Here is a 15,848-nt window from a genome sequence, read left to right on the forward strand (position 1 = left end):
GCGGGGTACACCCTGGACAAGTCGCCACCTCATCGCAGGGCCAACACAGATAGACAGACAACATTCACACACTAGGGCCAATTTAGTGTTGCCAATCAACCTATCCCCAGGTGCATGTCTTTGGAGGTGGGAGGAAGCCGGAGTACCCGGAGGGAACCCACGCATTCACGGGGAGAACATGCAAACTCCACACAGAAAGATCCCCAGCCTGGATTTGAACCCAGGACTGCAGGAACTTCGTATTGTGAGGCAGACGCACTAACCCCTCTGCCACCGCGAAGCCCCCAGTGGGAGCGATTCAGATGTTATTAGACACATTTACTATGATCATTCTGGAAAATCCCGTATCTGTTTATTGTGTTGCTAGTGTTTTAGTGAGATTATATGGTCGTACCTGAAAGTTGGAGGGGTGTGGCCACGGGTGTGGTGACCGCCAGTGTCTCTGAGGGAAGCCACGTTTCTTGACGAGGAAAAGCGAAGGCAGCCGTTGGGGCCGGGCTGAGCTTTTTTCCCCCCCTCCTCCACGGTGCAAGCATCCCACGTTCTGGGGCGGCTGGTCGGAGGAGGCGAGAGTCCGCAGATCCCTCTTTGACAGGTGCACGAGGAACGACGTCTACGGTAAGAGTGAAGTGAATGATATTTATATAGCGCATTTTCTCTAGTGACTCAAAGTGCTTTACATAGTGAAACCCAATATCTAAGTTACATTTAAACCAGTGTGGGTGGCACTGGGAGCAGGTGGGTAATGTGTCTTGCCCAAGTGACTAGGTTGGCGTAAGCGGGTATCGAACCTGCACCCCTCAAGTTGCTGGCACGGCCGCTCTACCAACTGAGTTATAAGAGCCCCCAGTTCAGTATTGTGGCCTCTGATTGGCTCAGGCACAGGCTTACGAGTTTTAGGAGGCTAACTATTTTTAGCCAATTTTGCAGCCAAGCTTCAGAGTCATAAAACTTGGTATTTGACACTTGCTAACTGTTAATGTGCAAATGTTTTTGTGCTAACATTCGGCTGCAAAATTGGTTTAAAAAATTCCGCATGTTAATGTTAGCATGCTAACGTTGGCATATTAACAGTTAGCAAGTGTTAATTACCAAGTTTTATGACTGAAGCGTTTGGCTGAGAAATTGGCAAAAATTTGCACGGTTGTATTAGCATGCTAACCGTTAACACATGTCAAGTACTGAGTTATACGACTCTCAGGCGTTCGGATGAGAAATTGGCTAAAAAAATTTGCATTTTAGTGTTAGCATGCTAACATTAACGCGCATTTTTTTTTTTTAAACCAATTTTGCAGCCGAACGCCTCAGTCGTATAACTTGCTATTTGACACATGTTAACTTTTAGCATACTAACATTACCATGGAAACTCTTTTAGCCAATTTTGCAGCCGAATGCTTCGGAGTCATAAAACTTGGTATTTGAATCTTGCTAACTGTTAGTATGCCAATGTTAGCATGCTAACATCACCATGCTAACTTTTTTGCAGCAAAACACATAAGTCGTATAACTTGGTACATGACTCGTTAACTTTTAGCATGCTAACATTAACTTGCTAACTTTTTTTCAGCCAAACACATAAGAGTCGTATAACTTGGTATTTGACACATGTTAACGTTTAGCATGCTAACACTACCATGCAAACTTTTTTAGTCAACTTTGGTGCCGAAATACTCAGTCATATAACTTGGTACTTGACACATGTTGTTAGTATGCTAACATTAGCATGCTAAGATTACCATGCTAACTATTTTCAGCCAATTTTGCAGCCGAATGTCTCAGAGTTGTATAACTTGGTACTTTACACATGTTAATGGTTAGCATACTAACACTACCATGCAAACTTTTTTTGCCAATTTCTCAGCCGAACGCTTCAGAGTCATAAAACTTGGTCTTTGACAGTTGCTAACAGTTAATATGCTAATGTTATCATGCTAACATTAACATGAGGAATTATTTTAACCAATTTTGCAGCCGTACGTCTGAGTCGTATAACTTGGTACTTGACACATGTTAACGGTTAGCATGCTAATACCACCATACAAGCATTTTTAGCTAATTTTGCAGCCGAACTACTCAGCCATGTAACCTGGTACTTGACACATGCTCACTGTTAGTAAGCTAACGTTAGCTTGCTAACATTACCATGCTAATTTTTTTGCAGCCGAACCACTCAGCCATGTAACCTGGTACTTGACACATGCTAACTGTTAGCATGCTAACATTACCTAGCTATCAAGTTAACTATCAAGCTATTTATCAAGCTTGCCATCAAGTTGACTATGAAGCTATTTGTCAAGCTATGTAGCTATCGAGCTATTTATCAAGGTTTGTAGCTATCGAGCTAGCTATCAAACTATTTTATCAAATTATATAGCTATCGAGCTATTTAACAAGCTTTGTCGCTATCAAGCTTTTCATCAAGGTATGTAGCTATCGAGCTAGCTATCAAACTATTTTATCAAATTATATAGCTATCGAGCTATTTAACAAGCTTTGTCGCTATCAAGCTTTTTATTACATTTTGGAGCTATCAAGCTATCTATCGAGCTATCTTACAAGCTATGTAGCAATCAAAATATTTATCAAGTTATGTAGCTATCGAGCTAACTATCAAGCTATTTATCAAACGATATAGATATTGGGCTATTTAACAAGCTTTGTTGCTATTGAGCATTTATTAAGCTATATAGCTGTCAAACTAACTATCAAGCTATTTATCAAACTATATAGCTATCGAGGTAACTATCAAGCTATTTAATATACGATATAGTTATCGAGCTATTTATCAAGCTATGTAGCTATTGAGCTATATTTTGAGCTATTTATTAAGTTTTGTAGCTTTTAAGCTATCCATCAAGCTAATTATCAAGCTATTTAGCCACCAAGTTAACTATTAAGCTATGTAGCTATCAAGCTATTTATCAAGATATGTCGCTATCGCGCTTGTTATCAAAGTGTGTAACTCTCGAGCTAACTATTGGGCTATTTGTCAAGCTCACTGTAGCTGAGATAGGCAACAGCGCCCCCCGCTACCCTACAGGGAAAAAGCGGTAGTAAATGAATGGATGGACTATCGAGTTAACTTGCGAGCTATTTATCAAGCTTGCTATCGAGTTAACTAGCGAGCTACTTATCAAGTTATGTAGCTATCACGCTATCTATTGATATATTTATCAAAGTATGTAGCCATCAAGTTAACTATTGGACTATCTAACAAGCTATGTAGCTATCAAGCTATTTATCAAGCTATGTCACTATCGAGCTTTTTATCAAGCTGTGTAGCTATCGAGCTAACTATCAAGCTATTTGTCAAGCTCACTATCGAATTAACAAGTGAGCTATTTATCAAGCTATGTAGCCATTGAGCTATTTATCAACCTTGCTATCGTGTTAACTATCAAACTATTCATCAAGTTTGGTATCAAGTTAAATAGTGAGATATTTATCAAGCAATGTAGCCATTAAGGTAACTATTGGACTATCTAACAAGCTATGTCGCTATCGAGCTATTTATCAAGTTGTGTAGCTATTGAGCTAACTATCGAGCTACTTGTCAAACTCACTATCGAGTTATTTATCAAGTTGTGTAGCTATTGAGCTAACTATCGAGCTATTTGTCAAGCTCACTATCGAGTTAACTAGTGAGCTATTTATCACGATATGTAGCTATCGAGCTATTTATCAAGCTTGCTATCGTGTTAACTATCCAGCTATTTATCAAGCTTGCTATGGAGTTAACTAGCGAGCTATTTATCAAGCTATGTAGCTATTGAGCTAATTATCAAGCTTTGTATCGAGTTAACTATCAAGCTATTTATCAAGCTTGCCATCGCGTTAACTATGAAGCTATTCATCAAGCTATGTAGCTATCGACCTAGCTATCAAGCTATTTATCAAATTATATACCTATCAAGTTATTTAACAAGCTTTGTTGCTATCGAGCTATTTATTAAGCTATGTAGCTATAGAGCTAACTATCAAGCTATTTATCAAACTATATAGCTATCGAGGTAACTATCAAGCTATTGAATAAACTATTTAGCTATCGAGCTATTTATCAAGCTATGTTGCCATCAAGTTAACAATAGGACTATCTAACAAGCTATGTAGTTATCGAGTTATTTATCAAGCTATGTCGCTATCGAGCTTTTTATCAAGCTCTGTAGCTATCGAGCTAACTATCGAGCTATTTATAAAGCTTGCTATGGAGTTAACTAGCGAGCTATTTATAAAGCTATGTAGCTATTGAGCTAATTATCTAGCTTGGTATTGAGTCAACTATCGAGCTATTTATCAAGCTTGCCATCGAGTTAACTATGAAGCTATTTATCAAGCTATGTAGCTATCGACCTAGCTATCAAGCTATTTATCAAATTATATACCTATCAAGCTATTTAACAAGCTTTGTTGCTATATAGCTATTGACCTAACTATAGAGCTATTTATCAAACTATATAGATATCGAGGTAACTATCAAGCTATTGAATAAACTATTTAGCTATCGAGCTATTTATCAAGCTATGTTGCCATCAAGTTAACAATAGGACTATCTAACAAGCTATGTAGTTATTGAGTTATTTATCAAGCTATGTCGCTATCAAGCTTTTTGTCAAGATGTGTAGCTATCGAGCTAACTATCGAGCTATTTATAATAAAGCTTGCTATGGAGTTAACTAGCGAGCTATTTATCAAGCTATGTAGCTATTGAGCTAATTATCAAGCTTGGTATTGAGTTAACTATCGAGCTATTTATCAAGCTTGCCATCGAGTTAACTATGAAGCTATTTATCAAGCTATGTAGCTATCGACCTAGCTATCAAGCTATTTATCAAATTATATATACCTATCAAGCTATTTAACAAGCTTTGTTGCTATATAGCTATTGACCTAACTATCAAGCTATTTATCAAACTATATAGATATCGAGGTAACTATCAAGCTATTGAATAAACTATTTAGCTATCGAGCTATTTATCAAGCTATGTTGCCATCAAGTTAACAATAGGACTATCTAACAAGCTATGTAGTTATTGAGTTATTTATCAAGCTATGTAGCTATTGAGATAATTATCAAGCTTGGTATCGAGTTAACTATCGAGCTGTTTATCAAGCTTGCCGTCGAGTTAACTATGAAGCTAGCTATCAAGCTATTTATCAAATTATATACCTATCAAGCTATTTAACAAGCTTTGTTGCTATGAAGCTATTTTTTAAGCTATGTAGCTATCGAGCTAACTATCAAGCTATTTATCAAACTATATAGCTATTGAGGTAACTATCCAGCTATTGAATAAACTATTTAGCTATCGAGCTATTTATCAAGCTATGTTGCCATCAAGTTAACTATAGGACTATCTAAAAAGCTATGTAGTTATCGAGTTATTTATCAAGCTATGTTGCTATCAAGCTTTTTATCAAGCTCTGTAGCTCTCGCGAGCTCTTTATCAAGCTATGCAGCTATCGAGCTAGCTATCGAGCTATTTATCAAACCATGTAGCTATCGAGCTATTTATCAAGCTTGGTATCGAGTTAACTATCGAGCTATTTATCAAGCTTGGTATCGAGTTAACTATTTGAGCTATTTATCCAGCTTGGTATCGAGTTAACTATCGAGCTATTTATCAAGCTTGCCATCGAGTTAACTATGAAGCTATTTATCAAGCTATGTAGCTATCGACCTAGCTATCAAGCTATTTATCAAATTATATACCTATCAAGCTATTTAACAAGCTTTGTTGCTATCGAGCTAACTATCAAGCTATTTATCAAACTATATAGCTATCGAGGTAACTATCAAGCTATTGAATAAACTATTTAGCTATCGAGCTATTTATCAAGCTATGTTGCCATCAAGTTAACAATAGGACTATCTAACAAGCTATGTAGTTATCGAGTTATTTATCAAGCTATGTCGCTATCGAGCTTTTTATCAAGCTCTGTAGCTATCGAGCTAACTATCAAGCTATTTATAAAGCTTGCTATGGAGTTAACTAGCGAGCTATTTATCAAGCTATGTAGCTATTGAGCTAATTATCAAGCTTGGTATTGAGTTAACTATCGAGCTATTTATCAAGCTTGCCATCGAGTTAACTATGAAGCTATTTATCAAGCTATGTAGCTATCGACCTAGCTATCAAGCTATTTATCAAATTATATACCTATCAAGCTATTTAACAAGCTTTGTTGCTATCGAGCTAACTATCAATCAAGCTATTTATCAAACTATATAGCTATTGAGGTAACTATCAAGCTATTGAATAAACTATTTAGCTATCGAGCTATTTATCAAGCAAAGTTGCCATCAAGTTAACTATAGGACTATCTAGCAAGCTATGTAGTTATCGAGTTATTTATCAAGCTATGTCGCTATCAAGCTTTTTATCAAGCTCTGTAGCTATCGAGCTAACTATCGAGCTATTTATAAAGCTTGCTATGGAGTTAACTCGCGAGCTCTTTATCAAGCTATGCAGCTATCGAGCTAGCTATCGAGCTATTTATCAAGCCATGTAGCTATCGAGCTATTTATCAAGCTTGGTATCGAGTTAACTATCGAGCTATTTATCAAGCTTGGTATCGAGTTAACTATTGAGCTATTTATCGAGCTAGAAATCGAGTTAACTATCGAGCTATTTATCAAGCTAGGTAGCTATCGAGCCATCTAGTTACCACAAAAATTAGTCATCTCGCAAATCAAATAAATTGTCAAATGTTCTATTCTTAGATTACAGTGTAATATATCATATTACAGTATTCTTACAGAATAGTGTAATATGATTTATTACAGTATGCTAGCTAGCCTATCAATCAATAATAGCGAGCTTCTTGCACTATTTACTTGCTCGTGGATCATTCTAATTAGCTTGTTTCCAAGTATCCATATTGACTTTAAATCCCGACATAGCCTAAAAAACTAATCTAATTTTAAAACGACATTTGAAACACTTTTCCTTGTGATCTTGCAGCTGATTTACTGACGACAACGTAGCAAATGCGGACATAAAACATTTTCAGGTCTAAGTCCTCCCATAAATCCAGCGTGTGGTGCGCGGCATCTTCAGGCCCCGCTCGTGTCGTAACTGTCGTCGTATACGCTATTTATGTCCGTCCCGGTGCGGGGGGCGCTTTGTAACCAATCACGACACGACGCATTCAAATCTACTCAAACTGCAAGGCTGGAAAACACCCCCTGAAAAGCCAAGGCTCAAAAATCTGCGATCGAAGACAAGAACTCGGGCTTTTGTTTTGAAGGGCGTCACTTCTATTCAAAAACTAGCCCCGCCCAGATATTTGGTCCGATCATGACCAAATTTGAATAAATTATGTAGCACTTAGGTGTCCGTCATTGCTTGTGGGCGGGACATGTAGGCAAAGTTGCTATGTTAATGCTAATCTATCTTTTGTTAGCTAACAGGCTAACAAACTTGTCAAGTACCTACCAAAGAAAAGTTTGAAAATTATCCGAAACGTTGTTTTCTGTCGACCTACAGTAGCTATCAAGCTATGTAGATTTGGCGCTAACTAAACTAAAAGCCAAGTCTCAAAAATCTGTGATCGAAAACAAGAACTCGGGCTTTTGTTTTGAAGGACGTCACTTCTATTCAAAAACAAGCTCAGCCCAGATATTTAGTCCGATCCCGACCAATTTGACTAAATTATTAAGCACTTAGGTGTCCGTCATTGCTTGTGGGCGGGGCATGTAGGCAAAGTTGCTATGTTAATGCTAATTTCTTTTGTTAGGTAAAAGGATAACAAACTTGTGACGTACCTACCAAAGAAAATTGAGAAAATTACCCAAAATATTATGTTCTATCGAGCTATCTATCAAGCTATATATCAAACTATGTAGCTTTTGCGCTAACTAAAATCAAAAACAAGTCTCGAAAATCTGCAATTGAAAACAAGAACTCAGGCTTTTGTTTTGAAGGGCATCACTTCTATTCAAAAACTACCTCCGCCCAGATATTTGGTCCGATCATGACCAATTTATGAAGCACTTTGGTGTCTGTCATTGCTTGTGGGCGGGGCATGTAGGCAAAGTTGCTATGTTAATGCTAATCTATCTTTTGTTAGCTGATAGGCTAACAAACTTGTGACGTACTTACCAAAGAAAATTTAGAAAATTACCCAAAATGTTGTGTTCTGTCGACCTACAGTAGCTATCGAGCTATCTATCAAGCTATGTAGCTTTCACGCTAACTAAACTCAAACCCAAGTCTCGAAAATCTGCTATCCAAGACAAGAACTCGGGCTTTTGTTTTGAAGGGCGTCACTTCTATTCAAAAACAAGCTCCGCCCAGATACTTGGTCCGATCACGAGCAATTTATGAAGGACTTAGGTGTCCGTCATTGCTTGTGGGCGGGGCATGTAGGCAAATTTGCCATGTTAATGCTTATGTATCTTTTGTTATCTAACAGGCTAACAAATTTGTGACGTACCTACCAAAGAAAATTTAGAAAATTACACAAAATGTTGTGTTCTATCGAGCTATCGATCAAGCTATGTAGCTTTCGCGCTATTTAAACTAAAAGCCAAGTCTTGAAAATCTGCGACCGAAAACAAGAACTCGGGCTTTTGTTTTGAAGGGCGTCTTCTTTACCAAAAATGTTGTGTTCTGTCGACCTACAGTAGCTATTGAGCTATCTTCAAAGCTATTTATCAAGCTATGTAGTTTTCACGCAAACTAAAATAAAAGCCAAGTCTTGAAAATCTGCGACCGAAAACAAGAACTCGGTCTTTTGTTTTGAAGGGCGTCACTTCGACTCAAAAACTAGCTCCGCCCAGATATTTGGTCCAATCACTTAGGTGTCCGTCATTGCTTGTAGGCGGGGCATGTAGGCAAAGTTGCTATGTTAATGTTAATCTCTATTTTGTTAGCTAACAGGCTAACAAACTTGTGACGTACCGACCAAAGAAAATTTTGAAAAATTACACAAAATGTTGTGTTCTGTCGAGCTACCTATCAAGCTATGTAGCTTTCGCGCTATTTAAACCAAAAGTCAAGTCTTGAAAATCTGCGACCGAAAACAAGAACTCGGGCTTTTGTTTTGAAGGGCGTCACTTCTATTAAGAAACTAGCTCCGCCCAGATATTTGGTCCAATCACGACCAATTTAGGAAGCACTTAGGTGTCTGTCATTGCTTGTGGGCGGGGCATGTAGGCAAAGTTGCTATGTTAATGCTAATCTATCTTTTGTTAGCTGACAGGCTAACAAATTTGTGACGTACCTACCAAAGAAAATTTAGAAAATTACCCAAAATGTTGTGTTCTGTCGACCTACAGTAGCTATCAAGCTATGTAGCTTTCGCGCTAACTAAACTCAAACCCAAGTCTCGAAAATCTGCAATCAAAGACAACTCGGGCTTTTGTTTTGAAGGGCATCACTTCTATTCAAAAACAAGCTCCGCCCAGATATTTGGTCCGATCACGAGCAATTTATGAAGGAATTAAGTGTCCGTCATTGCTTGTGGGCGGGGCATGTAGGCAAAGTTGCTATGTTAATGCTAATTTCTTTTGTTAGGTAAAAGGCTAACAAACTTGTGACGTACCTACCAAAGAAAATTTTGAAAATTACCCAAAATGTTGTGTTCTGTCGACCTACAGTAGCTATCGAGCTATCTATCAAGCTATGTAGCTTTCGCGCTATTTAAACCAAAAGCCAAGTCTTGAAAATCTGCAACCGAAAACAAGAACTCGGGCTTTTGTTTTGAAGGGCGTCACTTCGATTCAAAAACAAGCTCCGCCCAGATATTTGGTCCAATCACAACCACTTTATGAAGCACTTAAGTGTCTGTTATTGCTTGTGGGCGGGGCATGTAGGCAAAGTTGCTATGTTAATGCTAATCTATCTTTTGTTAGCTGACAGGCTAACAAACTTGTGACGTAACTACCAAAGAAAATTGAGAAAATTACCCAAAATGTTGTGTTCTATCGACCTACAGTAGCTATCGAGCTATCTATCAAGCTATGTAGCTTTCGCGCTATTTAAACTAAAAGCCAAGTCTTGAAAATCTGCGACCGAAAACAAGACCTGGGGCTTTTGTTTTGAAAGGCGTCACTTCTATTAAGAAACTAGCTCCGCCCAGATATTTGGTCCAATCACGACCAATTTATGAAGCACTTAAGTGTCTGTCATTGCTTGTGAGCGGGGCATGTAGGCAAAGTTGCTATGTTAATGCTAATTTCTTTTGTTAGCTAAAAGGCTAACAAACTTGTTACGTACCTACCCAAAAAATTTAGAAAATTACCCAAAATGTTGTGTTCTGTCGACCTACAGTAGCTATCGAGCTATCTATCAAGCTATGTAGCTTTCGCGCTAACTAAACTAAAAGCCAAATCTCGAAAATCTGCAATCGAAGACAAGAACTCGGGCTTTTGTCTTGAAGGGCGTCACTTCTATTAAGAAACTAGCTCCGCCCAGATATTTGGTCCAATCACCACCAATTTAGGAAGCACTTAGGTGTCCGTCATTGCTTGTGGGCGGGGCATGTCGGCAATGTTTTTTTATATATTTTTTCTCAACGTTTAATAACGATATTTTAATAACTAATTCCACTAAGTGATTGACAGCCTGATTACATCATCCCACATCAAAGGGTCCATTATTTATTGACATCGTCGCTAAAGATCAGGATCCACGTCGGAGAAAGAAGTCTTGTTTCTAAAGAAGAAGTCTGCAGGCTCTCTAAAGCCCAGTTTAATTAGTGGGGGTCAAGATGGTCGCCCGTACTCTTCTCCTGTCATCTTTGCTCATGCGAGCGCCACACTTGCAGGCGGACAGAAAGTATTTAAAGGTTCCAAAGACGTGCGGACGCCGCTCCTCGCCCTGGGAATGTGTCAAGTGTGCACACGTGATGCAATTAGCCATGCACGCGTCTCATTTGCATATGTCCTGTTCCCGACCATTTACTCTCGCATCAATTCATGCGGGGAGCGGCGCTGAATATTTATGACAACGCTCCGTCTTTTTCACGTTTAGAAACAAATAAATGCCTGTAATTTTGTCATGGGAAATAAAAGATGTGGCAAAGTCACTACAAAAAGTAAATGCAAAAAAAAATATCTGAATCCAGACAAAAAATATGCCAACTTATAATCAAACTAGTGAATTAACTGAACTGGACTCTCACTGTCATGTTAGATCCACTATGGACTGAACTCTCACTATTATGTTAGATCCGCTATGGACTGGACTCTCACACTTATGTTAGATCCACTATGGACTGGACTCTCACTATTATGTTAGATCCACTATGGACTGGAGTCTCACAATATTATGTTAGATCCACTATGGACTGGATTCTCACTATTATGTTGGATCCACTATGGACTGGACTCTCACTATTATGTTAGATCCGCTATGGACTGGACTCTCACACTTATGTTAGATCCACTATGGACTGGACTCTCACTATTATGTTAGATCCACTATGGACTGGACTCTCACTATTATGTTAGATCCACTATGGACTGGATTCTCACTATTATGTTAGATCCACTATGGACTGGACTCTCACTATTATGTTAGATCCGCTATGGACTGGACTCTCACACTTATGTTAGATCCGCTATGGACTGGACTCTCACTATTATGTTAGATCCACTATGGACTGGACTCTCACTATTATGTTAGATCCACTATGGACTGGACTCCCACTATTATGTTAGATCCACTATGGACTGGACTCTCACTAATATGTTAGATCCACTATGGACTGGACTCTCACTAATATGTTTGATCCGCTATGGACTGGACTCTCACTATTGTGTTAGATCCACTATGGACTGAACTCTCACTATTATGTTAGATCCACTATGGACTGGACTCTCACTAATATGTTAGATCCACTATGGACTGGACTCTCACTAATATGTTTGATCCGCTATGGACTGGACTCTCACTATTATGTTAGATCCACTATGGACTGAACTCTCACTATTATGTTAGATCCACTATGGACTGGAGTCTCACAATATTATGTTGGATCCAGTATGGACTGGACTCTCACTATTATGTTAGATCCACTATGGACTGGACTCTCATTATTATGTTAGATCCACTATGGACTGGACTCTGACTATTATGTTAAATTCACTATGGACTGGACTCTCACTATTATGTTAAATCCACTATGGACTGGACTCTCACTATTATGTTAGATCCACTATGGACTGGACTCTCACTATTATGTTAGATCCACTATGGACTGGACTCTCACTATTATGTTAGATCCACTATGGACTGGACTCTCACTATTATGTTAGATCCACTATGGACTGGACTCTCACTATTATGTTAGATCCACTATGGACTGGACTCTCACTATTATGTTAGATCCACTATGGACTGGACTCTCACTATTATGTTAGATCCGCTATGGACTGGACTCTCACACTATTATGTTAGATCCACTATGGACTGGACTCCCACTATTATGTTAGATCCACTATGGTCTGGACTCTCACTAATATGTTTGATCCGCTATGGACTGGACTCTCACTATTATGTTAGATTCGCTATGGACTGGACTCTCACTATTATGTTAGATACACTATGGACTGGACTCTCATTATTATGTTAGATCCACTATGGACTGGACTCTGACTATTATGTTAAATTCACTATGGACTGGACTCTCACTATTATGTTAGATTCGCTATGGACTGGACTCTCACTATTATGTTAGATCCACTATGGACTGGACTCTCACTATTATGTTAGATCCACTATGGACTGGACTCTGACTATTATGTTAAATTCACTATGGACTGGACTCTCACTATTATGTTAGATTCGCTATGGACTGGACTCTCACTATTATGTTAGATCCACTATGGACTGGACTCTCACTATTATGTTAGATCCACTATGGACTGGACTCTCACTATTATGTTAGATCCACTATGGACTGGACTCTCACTATTATGTTAGATCCACTATGGACTGGACTCTCACTATTATGTTAGATTCACTATGGACTGGACTCTCACTATTATGTTAGATACACTATGGACTGGACTCTCACTATTATGTTAGATCCACTATGGACTGGACTCTCACTATTATGTTAGATCCGCTATGGACTGGACTCTCACACTATTATGTTAGATCCACTATGGACTGGACTCCCACTATTATGTTAGATCCACTATGGTCTGGACTCTCACTAATATGTTTGATCCGCTATGGACTGGACTCTCACTATTATGTTAGATTCGCTATGGACTGGACTCTCACTATTATGTTAGATACACTATGGACTGGACTCTCATTATTATGTTAGATCCACTATGGACTGGACTCTGACTATTATGTTAAATTCACTATGGACTGGACTCTCACTATTATGTTAGATTCGCTATGGACTGGACTCTCACTATTATGTTAGATCCACTATGGACTGGACTCTCACTATTATGTTAGATCCACTATGGACTGGACTCTGACTATTATGTTAAATTCACTATGGACTGGACTCTCACTATTATGTTAGATTCGCTATGGACTGGACTCTCACTATTATGTTAGATCCACTATGGACTGGACTCTCACTATTATGTTAGATCCACTATGGACTGGACTCTCACTATTATGTTAGATCCACTATGGACTGGACTCTCACTATTATGTTAGATCCACTATGGACTGGACTCTCACTATTATGTTAGATTCACTATGGACTGGACTCTCACTATTATGTTAGATACACTATGGACTGGACTCTCACTATTATGTTAGATCCACTATGGACTGGACTCTCATTATTATGTTAGATCCACTATGGACTGGACTCTCACTATTATGTTAGATCCACTATGGACTGGACTCTCACTGATATGTTAGATCCACTATGGACTGGACTCTCACTGTTATGTTAGATCCACTATGGACTGGACTCTCACTGATATGTTAGATCCACTATGGACTGGACTCTCACTGTTATGTTAAATCCACTATGGACTGGACTCTGACTATTATGTTAAATCCACTATGGACTGGACTCTCACTGTTATGTTAGATCCACTATGGACTGGACTCTCACTGATATGTTAGATCCACTATGGACTGGACTCTCACTGTTATGTTAGATCCACTATGGACTGGACTCCGACTATTATGTTAGATCCACTATGGACTGGACTCTCACTATTATGTTGGATCCACTATGGACTGGACTCCGACTATTATGTTAGATCCACTATGGACTGGACTCTCACTATTATGTTAGATCCACTATGGACTGGAGTCTGACTATTATGTTAAATCCACTATAGACTGGACTCTCACTATTATGTTGGATCCACTATGGACTGGACTCCGACTATTATGTTAGATCCACTATGGACTGGACGCTCACTATTATGTTAGATCCACTATGGACTGGACTCCCACTATTATGTTAGATCCACTATGGACTGGACTCCGACTATTATGTTAGATCCACTATGGACTGGACGCTCACTATTATGTTAGATCCACTATGGACTGGACTCCCACACTATTATGTTAGATCCACTATGGACTGGGCTCTCACTATTATGTTAGATCCACTATGGACTGGACTCTCACTATTAATTTAGATCCACTATGGACTAGACTCTCACTATTATGTTAGATCCACTATGGACTGGACTCTTACTATTATGTTAGATCCACTATGGACTGGACTCCCACACTATTATGTTAGATCCACTATGGACTGGACTCTTACTATTATGTTAGATCCACTATGGACTGGACTCCCACACTATTATGTTAGATCCACTATGGACTGGAGTCTCACTATTATGTTAGATCCACTATGGACTGGACTCCCACACTATTATGTTAGATCCACTATGGACTGGACTCTTACTATTATGTTAGATCCACTATGGACTGGACTCCCACACTATTATGTTAGATCCACTATGGACTGGAGTCTCACTATTATGTTAGATCCACTATGGACTGGACTCTCACTATTATGTTAGATCCACTATGGACTGGACTCTCAATATTATGTTAGATCCACTATGGACTGGACTCTCACTATTATGTTAGATCCGCTATGGACTGGACTCTCACACTATTATGTTAGATCCACTATGGACTGTACTCTCACACTATTATGTTAGACCCACTAAGGACTGGACTCTCACTATTGTGTAAGATCCACTATGGACTGGACTCTCACTATTATGTTAGATCCACTATGGACTGGACTCTCACTATTATGTTAGATCCGCTATGGACTGGACTCTCACACTATTATGTTAGATCCACTATGGACTGGACTCCCACTATTATGTTAGATCCACTATGGACTGGACTCTCACTATTATGTTAGATCCACTATGGACTGGAGTCTCACAATATTATGTTAGATCCAGTATGGACTGGACTCTCACAATATTATGTTAGATCCACTATGGACTGGACTCTCACTATTATGTTATATTCACTGTGGACTGGAGTCTCACAATATTATGTTAGATCCACTATGGACTGGATTCTCACTATTATGTTAGATCCACTATGGACTGGACTCTCACTATTATGTTAGATCCGCTATGGACTGGACTCTCACACTTATGTTAGATCCACTATGGACTGGACTCTCACTATTATGTTAGATCCACTATGGACTGGACTCTCACTAATATGTTTGATCCGCTATGGACTGGACTCTCACTATTATGTTAGATCCACTATGGACTGGACTCTCACTATTATGTTAGATCCGCTATGGACTGGACTCTCACTATTATGTTAGATCCACTATGGACTGGACTCCCACTATTATGTTAGATCCACTATGGACTGGACTCTCACTAATATGTTTGATCCGCTATGGACTGGACTCTCAC

The sequence above is a fragment of the Nerophis ophidion genome, linkage group LG15 (assembly GCF_033978795.1).
Source record: "Nerophis ophidion isolate RoL-2023_Sa linkage group LG15, RoL_Noph_v1.0, whole genome shotgun sequence".
In the NCBI taxonomy this organism is placed as follows: Eukaryota; Metazoa; Chordata; class Actinopteri; order Syngnathiformes; family Syngnathidae; genus Nerophis; species Nerophis ophidion.